The following is a 13,305-nucleotide window of genomic DNA, read 5'->3' on the forward strand; positions in this document are numbered from 1 at the left end:
GCATGACTGCTTTTGTTTTATTTTGTGAATGGCAAAAAGCATTCAACCCCATAATACACGTTGTTTTATTGGTCGCTCGTCCATTTCATATCCCATAGCTGAACCACTCATATATTTGGATTCCGCTCGACGAGGCGAGCAGTACGAGTACCACCTTGATGGGTCTGCGACGTTTCCTTCCAGAGTTATTACCAAAAAACCACAAACATCCCAGAATCCTCTCGGTTTGGGGTCAAACTGTTGTCGCTTATTAAATCCCATAAGAAACGTCGCATCGAATGAATGTGATTGAATTCTCCCCGTCTGGACGAGCGTAATTGAATGGTGCAACTGATTTTGCTGTGCTGTGAAAATTCAGATATTTGCATGACTGCTTTTGTTTTATTTTGTGAATAGCAAAAAGCATTCAACCCCATAATACATGTTGTTTTATTGGTCGATCGTTCATTTCATATCACATAGCTTAACCATTCATATATTTGGATTCCTCTCGACGAGGCGAGCAGTACGATTACCACCTTGATGGGTCTGCGACGTTTCCTTCCAGAGTTATTACTAAAAAACCACAAAAATCACAGAATCCTCTAGGTTTAGGGTCAAAATGTTGTCGCTCATTAAATCCCATAAGAAACGTCGCATCGAATGAATGTGATTGAATTCTCCCCGTCTGGACGAGCGGAATTGAATGGTGCAACTGATTTTGCTGTGCTGTGAAAATTCAGATATTTGCATGATATGCTTTTGTTTTATTTTGTGAATAGCAAAAAGCATTCACCCCATAATACATGTTGTTTTATTAGTCGCTCGTCCATTTCATATCCCATAGCTGAACCACTCATATATTTGGATTCCGCTCGACGAGCCGGGCAGTACGATTACCACCATGATGGTTCTGCGACGTTTCCTTCCAGAGTTATTACCAAAAAACCACAAACATCCCAGAATCCTCTCGGTTTGGGGTAAACATGTTGTCGCTTATTAAATCCCATAAGAAACGTCGCATCGAATGAATGTGATTGAATTCTCCCCGTCTGGACGAGCGGAATTGAATGGTGAAACTGATTTTGCTGTGCTGTGAAAATTCAGATATTTGCATGACTGCTTTTGTTTTATTTTGTGAATAGCAAAACGCATTCAACCCCATAATACATGCTGTTTTATTGGTCGCTCGTCCATTTCATATCACATAGCTTAACCATTCATAAATTTGGATTCCTCTCGACGAGGCGAGCCGTACGAGTACCACCTTGATGGGTCTGCGACGTTTCCTTCCAGAGTTATTACCAAAAAAACACAAACATCCCAGAATCCTCTCGGTTTGGGGTCAAAATCGTTGTCGCTCATTAAATCCCATAGGAAACGTCGCATCGAATGAATGTGATTGAATTCTCCCCGTCTGGACGAGCGGAATTGAATGGTGCAACTGATTTTGCTGTGCTGTGAAAATTCAGATATTTGCATGACTGCTTTTGTTTTATTTTGTGAATAGCAAAACGCATTCAACCCCATAATACATGCTGTTTTATTGGTCGCTCGTCCATTTCATATCCCATAGCTTAACCATTCACATATTTGGATTCCTCTCGACGAGGCGAGCAGTATGAGTACCACCTTGATGGATCTGCGACGTTTCCTTCCAGAGTTATTACCAAAAAAACACAAACATCCCAGAATCCTCTCGGTTTGGGGTCAAAATGTTGTCGCTCATTAAATCCCATAAAACACGTCGCATCGAATGAATGTGATTGAATTCTCCCCGTCTGGACGAGCGGAATTGAATGGTGCAACTGATTTTGCTGTGCTGTGAAAATTCAGATATTTGCATGACTTCTTTTGTTTTATTTTGTGAATAGCAAAAAGCATTCAACCCCATAATGCATGTTGTTTTATTGGTCGCTCGTCCATTTCATATCCCATAGCTTAAGCATTCAGATATTTGGATTCCTCTCGACGAGGCGAGCAGTACGAGTACCACCTTGATGGGTCTGCGACGTTTCCTTCCAGAGTTATTACCAAAAAACCACAAACATCCCAGAATCCTCTCGGTTTGGGGTCAAAATGTTGTCGCTCATTAAATCCCACAAGAAACGTCGCATCGAATGAATGTGATTGAATTCTCCCCGTCTGGACGAGCGGAATTGAATGGTGCAACTGATTTTGCTGTGCTGTGAAAATTCAGATATTTGCATGACTTCTTTTGTTTTATTTTGTGAATAGCAAAAAGCATTCAACCCCATAATGCATGTTGTTTTATTGGTCGCTCGTCCATTTCATATCCCATAGCTTAAGCATTCATATATTTGGATTCCGCTCGACGAGGCGAGCAGTACGAGTACCACCTTGATGGGTCTGCGACGTTTCCTTCCAGAGTTATTACCAAAAAACCACAAACATCCCAGAATCCTCTCGGTTTGGGGTCAAAATGTTGTCGCTTATTAAATCCCATAGGAAACGTCGCATCGAATGAATGTGATTGAATTCTCCCCGTCTGGACGAGCGGAATTGAATGGTGCAACTGATTTTGCTGTGCTGTGAAAATTCAGATATTTGCATGACTGCTTTTGTTTTATTTTGTGAATGGCAAAAAGCATTCAACCCCATAATACATGTTGTTTTATTGGTCGCTCGTCCATTTCATATCCCATAGCTGAACCACTCATATATTTGGATTCCGCTCGACGATGCGAGCAGTACGAGTACCACCTTGATGGGTCTGCGACGTTTCCTTCCAGAGTTATTACCAAAAAACCACAAACATCCCATAATCCTCTCGGTTTGGGGTCAAAATGTTGTCGCTCATTAAATCCCACAAGAAACGTCGCATCGAATGAATGTGATTGAATTCTCCACGTCTGGACGAGCGGAATTGAATGGTGCAACTGATTTTGCTGTGCTGTGAAAATTCAGATATTTGCATGACTTCTTTTGTTTTATTTTGTGAATAGCAAAAAGCATTCAACCCCATAATACATGTTGTTTTATTGGTCGCTCGTCCATTTCATATCCCATAGCTTAAGCATTCATGTATTTGGATTCCACTCGACGAGGCGAGCAGTACGAGTACCACCTTGATGGGTCTGCGACGTTTTCTTCCAGAGTTATTACCAAAAAACCACAAACATCCCAGAATCCTCTCGGTTTGGGGTCAAAATGTTGTCGCTTATTAAATCCCATAGGAAACGTCGCATCGAATGAATGTGATTGAATTCTCCCCGTCTGGACGAGCGGAATTGAATGGTGCAACTGATTTTGCTGTGCTGTGAAAATTCAGATATTTGCATGACTGCTTTTGTTTTATTTTGTGAATGGCAAAAAGCATTCAACCCCATAATACACGTTGTTTTATTGGTCGCTCGTCCATTTCATATCCCATAGCTGAACCACTCATATATTTGGATTCCGCTCGACGAGGCGAGCAGTACGAGTACCACCTTGATGGGTCTGCGACGTTTCCTTCCAGAGTTATTACCAAAAAACCACAAACATCCCAGAATCCTCTCGGTTTGGGGTCAAACTGTTGTCGCTTATTAAATCCCATAAGAAACGTCGCATCGAATGAATGTGATTGAATTCTCCCCGTCTGGACGAGCGTAATTGAATGGTGCAACTGATTTTGCTGTGCTGTGAAAATTCAGATATTTGCATGACTGCTTTTGTTTTATTTTGTGAATAGCAAAAAGCATTCAACCCCATAATACATGTTGTTTTATTTGTCGATCGTTCATTTCATATCACATAGCTTAACCATTCATATATTTGGATTCCTCTCGACGAGGCGAGCAGTACGATTACCACCTTGATGGGTCTGCGACGTTTCCTTCCAGAGTTATTACTAAAAAACCACAAAAATCACAGAATCCTCTAGGTTTAGGGTCAAAATGTTGTCGCTCATTAAATCCCATAAGAAACGTCGCATCGAATGAATGTGATTGAATTCTCCCCGTCTGGACGAGCGGAATTGAATGGTGCAACTGATTTTGCTGTGCTGTGAAAATTCAGATATTTGCATGATATGCTTTTGTTTTATTTTGTGAATAGCAAAAAGCATTCACCCCATAATACATGTTGTTTTATTAGTCGCTCGTCCATTTCATATCCCATAGCTGAACCACTCATATATTTGGATTCCGCTCGACGAGCCGGGCAGTACGATTACCACCATGATGGTTCTGCGACGTTTCCTTCCAGAGTTATTACCAAAAAACCACAAACATCCCAGAATCCTCTCGGTTTGGGGTAAACATGTTGTCGCTTATTAAATCCCATAAGAAACGTCGCATCGAATGAATGTGATTGAATTCTCCCCGTCTGGACGAGCGGAATTGAATGGTGAAACTGATTTTGCTGTGCTGTGAAAATTCAGATATTTGCATGACTGCTTTTGTTTTATTTTGTGAATAGCAAAACGCATTCAACCCCATAATACATGCTGTTTTATTGGTCGCTCGTCCATTTCATATCACATAGCTTAACCATTCATAAATTTGGATTCCTCTCGACGAGGCGAGCCGTACGAGTACCACCTTGATGGGTCTGCGACGTTTCCTTCCAGAGTTATTACCAAAAAAACACAAACATCCCAGAATCCTCTCGGTTTGGGGTCAAAATCGTTGTCGCTCATTAAATCCCATAGGAAACGTCGCATCGAATGAATGTGATTGAATTCTCCCCGTCTGGACGAGCGGAATTGAATGGTGCAACTGATTTTGCTGTGCTGTGAAAATTCAGATATTTGCATGACTGCTTTTGTTTTATTTTGTGAATAGCAAAACGCATTCAACCCCATAATACATGCTGTTTTATTGGTCGCTCGTCCATTTCATATCCCATAGCTTAACCATTCACATATTTGGATTCCTCTCGACGAGGCGAGCAGTATGAGTACCACCTTGATGGATCTGCGACGTTTCCTTCCAGAGTTATTACCAAAAAAACACAAACATCCCAGAATCCTCTCGGTTTGGGGTCAAAATGTTGTCGCTCATTAAATCCCATAAAACACGTCGCATCGAATGAATGTGATTGAATTCTCCCCGTCTGGACGAGCGGAATTGAATGGTGCAACTGATTTTGCTGTGCTGTGAAAATTCAGATATTTGCATGACTTCTTTTGTTTTATTTTGTGAATAGCAAAAAGCATTCAACCCCATAATGCATGTTGTTTTATTGGTCGCTCGTCCATTTCATATCCCATAGCTTAAGCATTCAGATATTTGGATTCCTCTCGACGAGGCGAGCAGTACGAGTACCACCTTGATGGGTCTGCGACGTTTCCTTCCAGAGTTATTACCAAAAAACCACAAACATCCCAGAATCCTCTCGGTTTGGGGTCAAAATGTTGTCGCTCATTAAATCCCACAAGAAACGTCGCATCGAATGAATGTGATTGAATTCTCCCCGTCTGGACGAGCGGAATTGAATGGTGCAACTGATTTTGCTGTGCTGTGAAAATTCAGATATTTGCATGACTTCTTTTGTTTTATTTTGTGAATAGCAAAAAGCATTCAACCCCATAATGCATGTTGTTTTATTGGTCGCTCGTCCATTTCATATCCCATAGCTTAAGCATTCATATATTTGGATTCCGCTCGACGAGGCGAGCAGGACGAGTACCACCTTGATGGGTCTGCGACGTTTCCTTCCAGAGTTATTACCAAAAAACCACAAACATCCCAGAATCCTCTCGGTTTGGGGTCAAAATGTTGTCGCTTATTAAATCCCATAGGAAACGTCGCATCGAATGAATGTGATTGAATTCTCCCCGTCTGGACGAGCGGAATTGAATGGTGCAACTGATTTTACTGTGCTGTGAAAATTCAGATATTTGCATGACTGCTTTTGTTTTATTTTGTGAATGGCAAAAAGCATTCAACCCCATAATACATGTTGTTTTATTGGTCGCTCGTCCATTTCATATCCCATAGCTGAACCACTCATATATTTGGATTCCGCTCGACGATGCGAGCAGTACGAGTACCACCTTGATGGGTCTGCGACGTTTCCTTCCAGAGTTATTACCAAAAACCACAAACATCCCAGAATCCTCTCGGTTTGGGGTCAAACTGTTGTCGCTTATTAAATCCCATAAGAAACGTCGCATCGAATGAATGTGATTGAATTCTCCCCGTCTGGACGAGCGGAATTGAATGGTGCAACTGATTTTGCTGTGCTGTGAAAATTCAGATATTTGCATGACTGCTTTTGTTTTAATTTGTGAATAGCAAAAAGCATTCAACCCCATAATACATGTTGTTTTATTGGTCGCTCGTTCATTTCATCTCACATAGCTTAACCATTCATAAATTTGGATTTCTCTCGACGAGGCGAGCAGTACGATTACCACCTTGATGGGTCTCCGACGTTTCCTTCCAGAGTTATTACCAAAAAACCACAAACATCCCAGAATCCTCTCGGTTTGGGGTCAAAATGTTGTCGCTCATTAAATCCCACAAGAAACGTCGCATCGAATGAATGTGATTGAATTCTCCCCGTCTGGACGAGCGGAATTGAATGGTGCAACTGATTTTGCTGTGCTGTGAAAATTCAGATATTTGCATGACTTCTTTTGTTTTATTTTGTGAATAGCAAAAAGCATTCAACCCCATAATGCATGTTGTTTTATTGGTCGCTCGTCCATTTCATATCCCATAGCTTAAGCATTCATATATTTGGATTCCGCTCGACGAGGCGAGCAGTACGAGTACCACCTTGATGGGTCTGCGACGTTTCCTTCCAGAGTTATTACCAAAAAACCACAAACATCCCAGAATCCTCTCGGTTTGGGGTCAAAATGTTGTCGCTTATTAAATCCCATAGGAAACGTCGCATCGAATGAATGTGATTGAATTCTCCCCGTCTGGACGAGCGGAATTGAATGGTGCAACTGATTTTGCTGTGCTGTGAAAATTCAGATATTTGCATGACTGCTTTTGTTTTATTTTGTGAATGGCAAAAAGCATTCAACCCCATAATACATGTTGTTTTATTGGTCGCTCGTCCATTTCATATCCCATAGCTGAACCACTCATATATTTGGATTCCGCTCGACGATGCGAGCAGTACGAGTACCACCTTGATGGGTCTGCGACGTTTCCTTCCAGAGTTATTACCAAAAACCACAAACATCCCAGAATCCTCTCGGTTTGGGGTCAAACTGTTGTCGCTTATTAAATCCCATAAGAAACGTCGCATCGAATGAATGTGATTGAATTCTCCCCGTCTGGACGAGCGGAATTGAATGGTGCAACTGATTTTGCTGTGCTGTGAAAATTCAGATATTTGCATGACTGCTTTTATTTTAATTTGTGAATAGCAAAAAGCATTCAACCCCATAATACATGTTGTTTTATTGGTCGCTCGTTCATTTCATCTCACATAGCTTAACCATTCATAAATTTGGATTTCTCTCGACGAGGCGAGCAGTACGATTACCACCTTGATGGGTCTCCGACGTTTCCTTCCAGAGTTATTACCAAAAAACCACAAACATCCCAGAATCCTCTCGGTTTGGGGTCAAAATGTTGTCGCTCATTAAATCCCACAAGAAACGTCGCATCGAATGAATGTGATTGAATTCTCCCCGTCTGGACGAGCGGAATTGAATGGTGCAACTGATTTTGCTGTGCTGTGAAAATTCAGATATTTGCATGACTGCTTTTGTTTTATTTTGTGAATAGCAAAAAGCATTCAACCCCATAATGCATGTTGTTTTATTGGTCGCTCGTCCATTTCATATCCCATAGCTTAAGCATTCATATATTTGGATTCCGCTCGACGAGGCGAGCAGTACGAGTACCACCTTGATGGGTCTGCGACGTTTCCTTCCAGAGTTATTACCAAAAAACCACAAACATCCCAGAATCCTCTCGGTTTGGGGTCAAAATGTTGTCGCTTATTAAATCCCACAAGAAACGTCGCATCGAATGAATGTGATTGAATTCTCCCCGTCTGGACGAGCGGAATTGAATGGTGCAACTGATTTTGCTGTGCTGTGAAAATTCAGATATTTGCATGACTGCTTTTGTTTTAATTTGTGAATAGCAAAAAGCATTCAACCCCATAATACATGTTGTTTTATTGGTCGCTCGTTCATTTCATCTCACATAGCTTAACCATTCATAAATTTGGATTTCTCTCGACGAGGCGAGCAGTACGATTACCACCTTGATGGGTCGCCGACGTTTCCTTCCAGAGTTATTACCAAAAAACCACAAACATCCCAGAATCCTCTCGGTTTGGGGTCAAAATGTTGTCGCTCATTAAATCCCACAAGAAACGTCGCATCGAATGAATGTGATTGAATTCTCCCCGTCTGGACGAGCGGAATTGAATGGTGCAACTGATTTTGCTGTGCTGTGAAAATTCAGATATTTGCATGACTGCTTTCGTTTTATTTTGTGAATAGCAAAAAGCATTCAACCCCATAATGCATGTTGTTTTATTGGTCGCTCGTCCATTTCATATCCCATAGCTTAAGCATTCATATATTTGGATTCCGCTCGACGAGGCGAGCAGTACGAGTACCACCTTGATGGGTCTGCGACGTTTCCTTCCAGAGTTATTACCAAAAAACCACAAACATCCCAGAATCCTCTCGGTTTGGGGTCAAAATGTTGTCGCTTATTAAATCCCACAAGAAACGTCGCATCGAATGAATGTGATTGAATTCTCCCCGTCTGGACGAGCGGAATTGAATGGTGCAACTGATTTTGCTGTGCTGTGAAAATTCAGATATTTGCATGACTGCTTTTGTTTTATTTTGTGAATAGCAAAAAGCATTCAACCCCATAATGCATGTTGTTTTATTGGTCGCTCGTCCATTTCATATCCCATAGCTTAAGCATTCATATATTTGGATTCCGCTCGACGAGGCGAGCAGTACGAGTACCACCTTGATGGGTCTGCGACGTTTCCTTCCAGAGTTATTACCAAAAAACCACAAACATCCCAGAATCCTCTCGGTTTGGGGTCAAAATGTTGTCGCTTATTAAATCCCATAGGAAACGTCGCATCGAATGAATGTGATTGAATTCTCCCCGTCTGGACGAGCGGAATTGAATGGTGCAACTGATTTTGCTGTGCTGTGAAAATTCAGATATTTGCATGACTGCTTTTGTTTTATTTTGTGAATGGCAAAAAGCATTCAACCCCATAATACATGTTGTTTTATTGGTCGCTCGTCCATTTCATATCCCATAGCTGAACCACTCATATATTTGGATTCCGCTCGACGATGCGAGCAGTACGAGTACCACCTTGATGGGTCTGCGACGTTTCCTTCCAGAGTTATTACCAAAAACCACAAACATCCCAGAATCCTCTCGGTTTGGGGTCAAACTGTTGTCGCTTATTAAATCCCATAAGAAACGTCGCATCGAATGAATGTGATTGAATTCTCCCCGTCTGGACGAGCGGAATTGAATGGTGCAACTGATTTTGCTGTGCTGTGAAAATTCAGATATTTGCATGACTGCTTTTGTTTTAATTTGTGAATAGCAAAAAGCATTCAACCCCATAATACATGTTGTTTTATTGGTCGCTCGTTCATTTCATCTCACATAGCTTAACCATTCATAAATTTGGATTTCTCTCGACGAGGCGAGCAGTACGATTACCACCTTGATGGGTCTCCGACGTTTCCTTCCAGAGTTATTACCAAAAAACCACAAACATCCCAGAATCCTCTCGGTTTGGGGTCAAAATGTTGTCGCTCATTAAATCCCACAAGAAACGTCGCATCGAATGAATGTGATTGAATTCTCCCCGTCTGGACGAGCGGAATTGAATGGTGCAACTGATTTTGCTGTGCTGTGAAAATTCAGATATTTGCATGACTGCTTTTGTTTTATTTTGTGAATAGCAAAAAGCATTCAACCCCATAATGCATGTTGTTTTATTGGTCGCTCGTCCATTTCATATCCCATAGCTTAAGCATTCATATATTTGGATTCCGCTCGACGAGGCGAGCAGTACGAGTACCACCTTGATGGGTCTGCGACGTTTCCTTCCAGAGTTATTACCAAAAAACCACAAACATCCCAGAATCCTCTCGGTTTGGGGTCAAAATGTTGTCGCTTATTAAATCCCACAAGAAACGTCGCATCGAATGAATGTGATTGAATTCTCCCCGTCTGGACGAGCGGAATTGAATGGTGCAACTGATTTTGCTGTGCTGTGAAAATTCAGATATTTGCATGACTGCTTTTGTTTTAATTTGTGAATAGCAAAAAGCATTCAACCCCATAATACATGTTGTTTTATTGGTCGCTCGTTCATTTCATCTCACATAGCTTAACCATTCATAAATTTGGATTTCTCTCGACGAGGCGAGCAGTACGATTACCACCTTGATGGGTCTCCGACGTTTCCTTCCAGAGTTATTACCAAAAAACCACAAACATCCCAGAATCCTCTCGGTTTGGGGTCAAAATGTTGTCGCTCATTAAATCCCACAAGAAACGTCGCATCGAATGAATGTGATTGAATTCTCCCCGTCTGGACGAGCGGAATTGAATGGTGCAACTGATTTTGCTGTGCTGTGAAAATTCAGATATTTGCATGACTGCTTTTGTTTTATTTTGTGAATAGCAAAAAGCATTCAACCCCATAATGCATGTTGTTTTATTGGTCGCTCGTCCATTTCATATCCCATAGCTTAAGCATTCATATATTTGGATTCCGCTCGACGAGGCGAGCAGTACGAGTACCACCTTGATGGGTCTGCGACGTTTCCTTCCAGAGTTATTACCAAAAAACCACAAACATCCCAGAATCCTCTCGGTTTGGGGTCAAAATGTTGTCGCTTATTAAATCCCATAGGAAACGTCGCATCGAATGAATGTGATTGAATTCTCCCCGTCTGGACGAGCGGAATTGAATGGTGCAACTGATTTTGCTGTGCTGTGAAAATTCAGATATTTGCATGACTGCTTTTGTTTTATTTTGTGAATGGCAAAAAGCATTCAACCCCATAATACATGTTGTTTTATTGGTCGCTCGTCCATTTCATATCCCATAGCTGAACCACTCATATATTTGGATTCCGCTCGACGATGCGAGCAGTACGAGTACCACCTTGATGGGTCTGCGACGTTTCCTTCCAGAGTTATTACCAAAAACCACAAACATCCCAGAATCCTCTCGGTTTGGGGTCAAACTGTTGTCGCTTATTAAATCCCATAAGAAACGTCGCATCGAATGAATGTGATTGAATTCTCCCCGTCTGGACGAGCGGAATTGAATGGTGCAACTGATTTTGCTGTGCTGTGAAAATTCAGATATTTGCATGACTGCTTTTGTTTTAATTTGTGAATAGCAAAAAGCATTCAACCCCATAATACATGTTGTTTTATTGGTCGCTCGTTCATTTCATCTCACATAGCTTAACCATTCATAAATTTGGATTTCTCTCGACGAGGCGAGCAGTACGATTACCACCTTGATGGGTCTCCGACGTTTCCTTCCAGAGTTATTACCAAAAAACCACAAACATCCCAGAATCCTCTCGGTTTGGGGTCAAAATGTTGTCGCTCATTAAATCCCACAAGAAACGTCGCATCGAATGAATGTGATTGAATTCTCCCCGTCTGGACGAGCGGAATTGAATGGTGCAACTGATTTTGCTGTGCTGTGAAAATTCAGATATTTGCATGACTGCTTTTGTTTTATTTTGTGAATAGCAAAAAGCATTCAACCCCATAATGCATGTTGTTTTATTGGTCGCTCGTCCATTTCATATCCCATAGCTTAAGCATTCATATATTTGGATTCCGCTCGACGAGGCGAGCAGTACGAGTACCACCTTGATGGGTCTGCGACGTTTCCTTCCAGAGTTATTACCAAAAAACCACAAACATCCCAGAATCCTCTCGGTTTGGGGTCAAAATGTTGTCGCTTATTAAATCCCACAAGAAACGTCGCATCGAATGAATGTGATTGAATTCTCCCCGTCTGGACGAGCGGAATTGAATGGTGCAACTGATTTTGCTGTGCTGTGAAAATTCAGATATTTGCATGACTGCTTTTGTTTTAATTTGTGAATAGCAAAAAGCATTCAACCCCATAATACATGTTGTTTTATTGGTCGCTCGTTCATTTCATCTCACATAGCTTAACCATTCATAAATTTGGATTTCTCTCGACGAGGCGAGCAGTACGATTACCACCTTGATGGGTCTCCGACGTTTCCTTCCAGAGTTATTACCAAAAAACCACAAACATCCCAGAATCCTCTCGGTTTGGGGTCAAAATGTTGTCGCTCATTAAATCCCACAAGAAACGTCGCATCGAATGAATGTGATTGAATTCTCCCCGTCTGGACGAGCGGAATTGAATGGTGCAACTGATTTTGCTGTGCTGTGAAAATTCAGATATTTGCATGACTGCTTTTGTTTTATTTTGTGAATAGCAAAAAGCATTCAACCCCATAATGCATGTTGTTTTATTGGTCGCTCGTCCATTTCATATCCCATAGCTTAAGCATTCATATATTTGGATTCCGCTCGACGAGGCGAGCAGTACGAGTACCACCTTGATGGGTCTGCGACGTTTCCTTCCAGAGTTATTACCAAAAAACCACAAACATCCCAGAATCCTCTCGGTTTGGGGTCAAAATGTTGTCGCTTATTAAATCCCACAAGAAACGTCGCATCGAATGAATGTGATTGAATTCTCCCCGTCTGGACGAGCGGAATTGAATGGTGCAACTGATTTTGCTGTGCTGTGAAAATTCAGATATTTGCATGACTGCTTTTGTTTTATTTTGTGAATAGCAAAAAGCATTCAACCCCATAATGCATGTTGTTTTATTGGTCGCTCGTCCATTTCATATCCCATAGCTTAAGCATTCATATATTTGGATTCCGCTCGACGAGGCGAGCAGTACGAGTACCACCTTGATGGGTCTGCGACGTTTCCTTCCAGAGTTATTACCAAAAAACCACAAACATCCCAGAATCCTCTCGGTTTGGGGTCAAAATGTTGTCGCTTATTAAATCCCATAGGAAACGTCGCATCGAATGAATGTGATTGAATTCTCCCCGTCTGGACGAGCGGAATTGAATGGTGCAACTGATTTTGCTGTGCTGTGAAAATTCAGATATTTGCATGACTGCTTTTGTTTTATTTTGTGAATGGCAAAAAGCATTCAACCCCATAATACATGTTGTTTTATTGGTCGCTCGTCCATTTCATATCCCATAGCTGAACCACTCATATATTTGGATTCCGCTCGACGATGCGAGCAGTACGAGTACCACCTTGATGGGTCTGCGACGTTTCCTTCCAGAGTTATTACCAAAAACCACA

The sequence above is a fragment of the Petromyzon marinus genome, unplaced genomic scaffold (genome assembly GCF_048934315.1).
Source record: "Petromyzon marinus isolate PM22_M1 ecotype Great Lakes invasive population unplaced genomic scaffold, UKy_Petmar_22M1.pri1.0 PM_Scaffold_1, whole genome shotgun sequence".
NCBI classification, from domain to species: domain Eukaryota; kingdom Metazoa; phylum Chordata; class Hyperoartia; order Petromyzontiformes; family Petromyzontidae; genus Petromyzon; species Petromyzon marinus.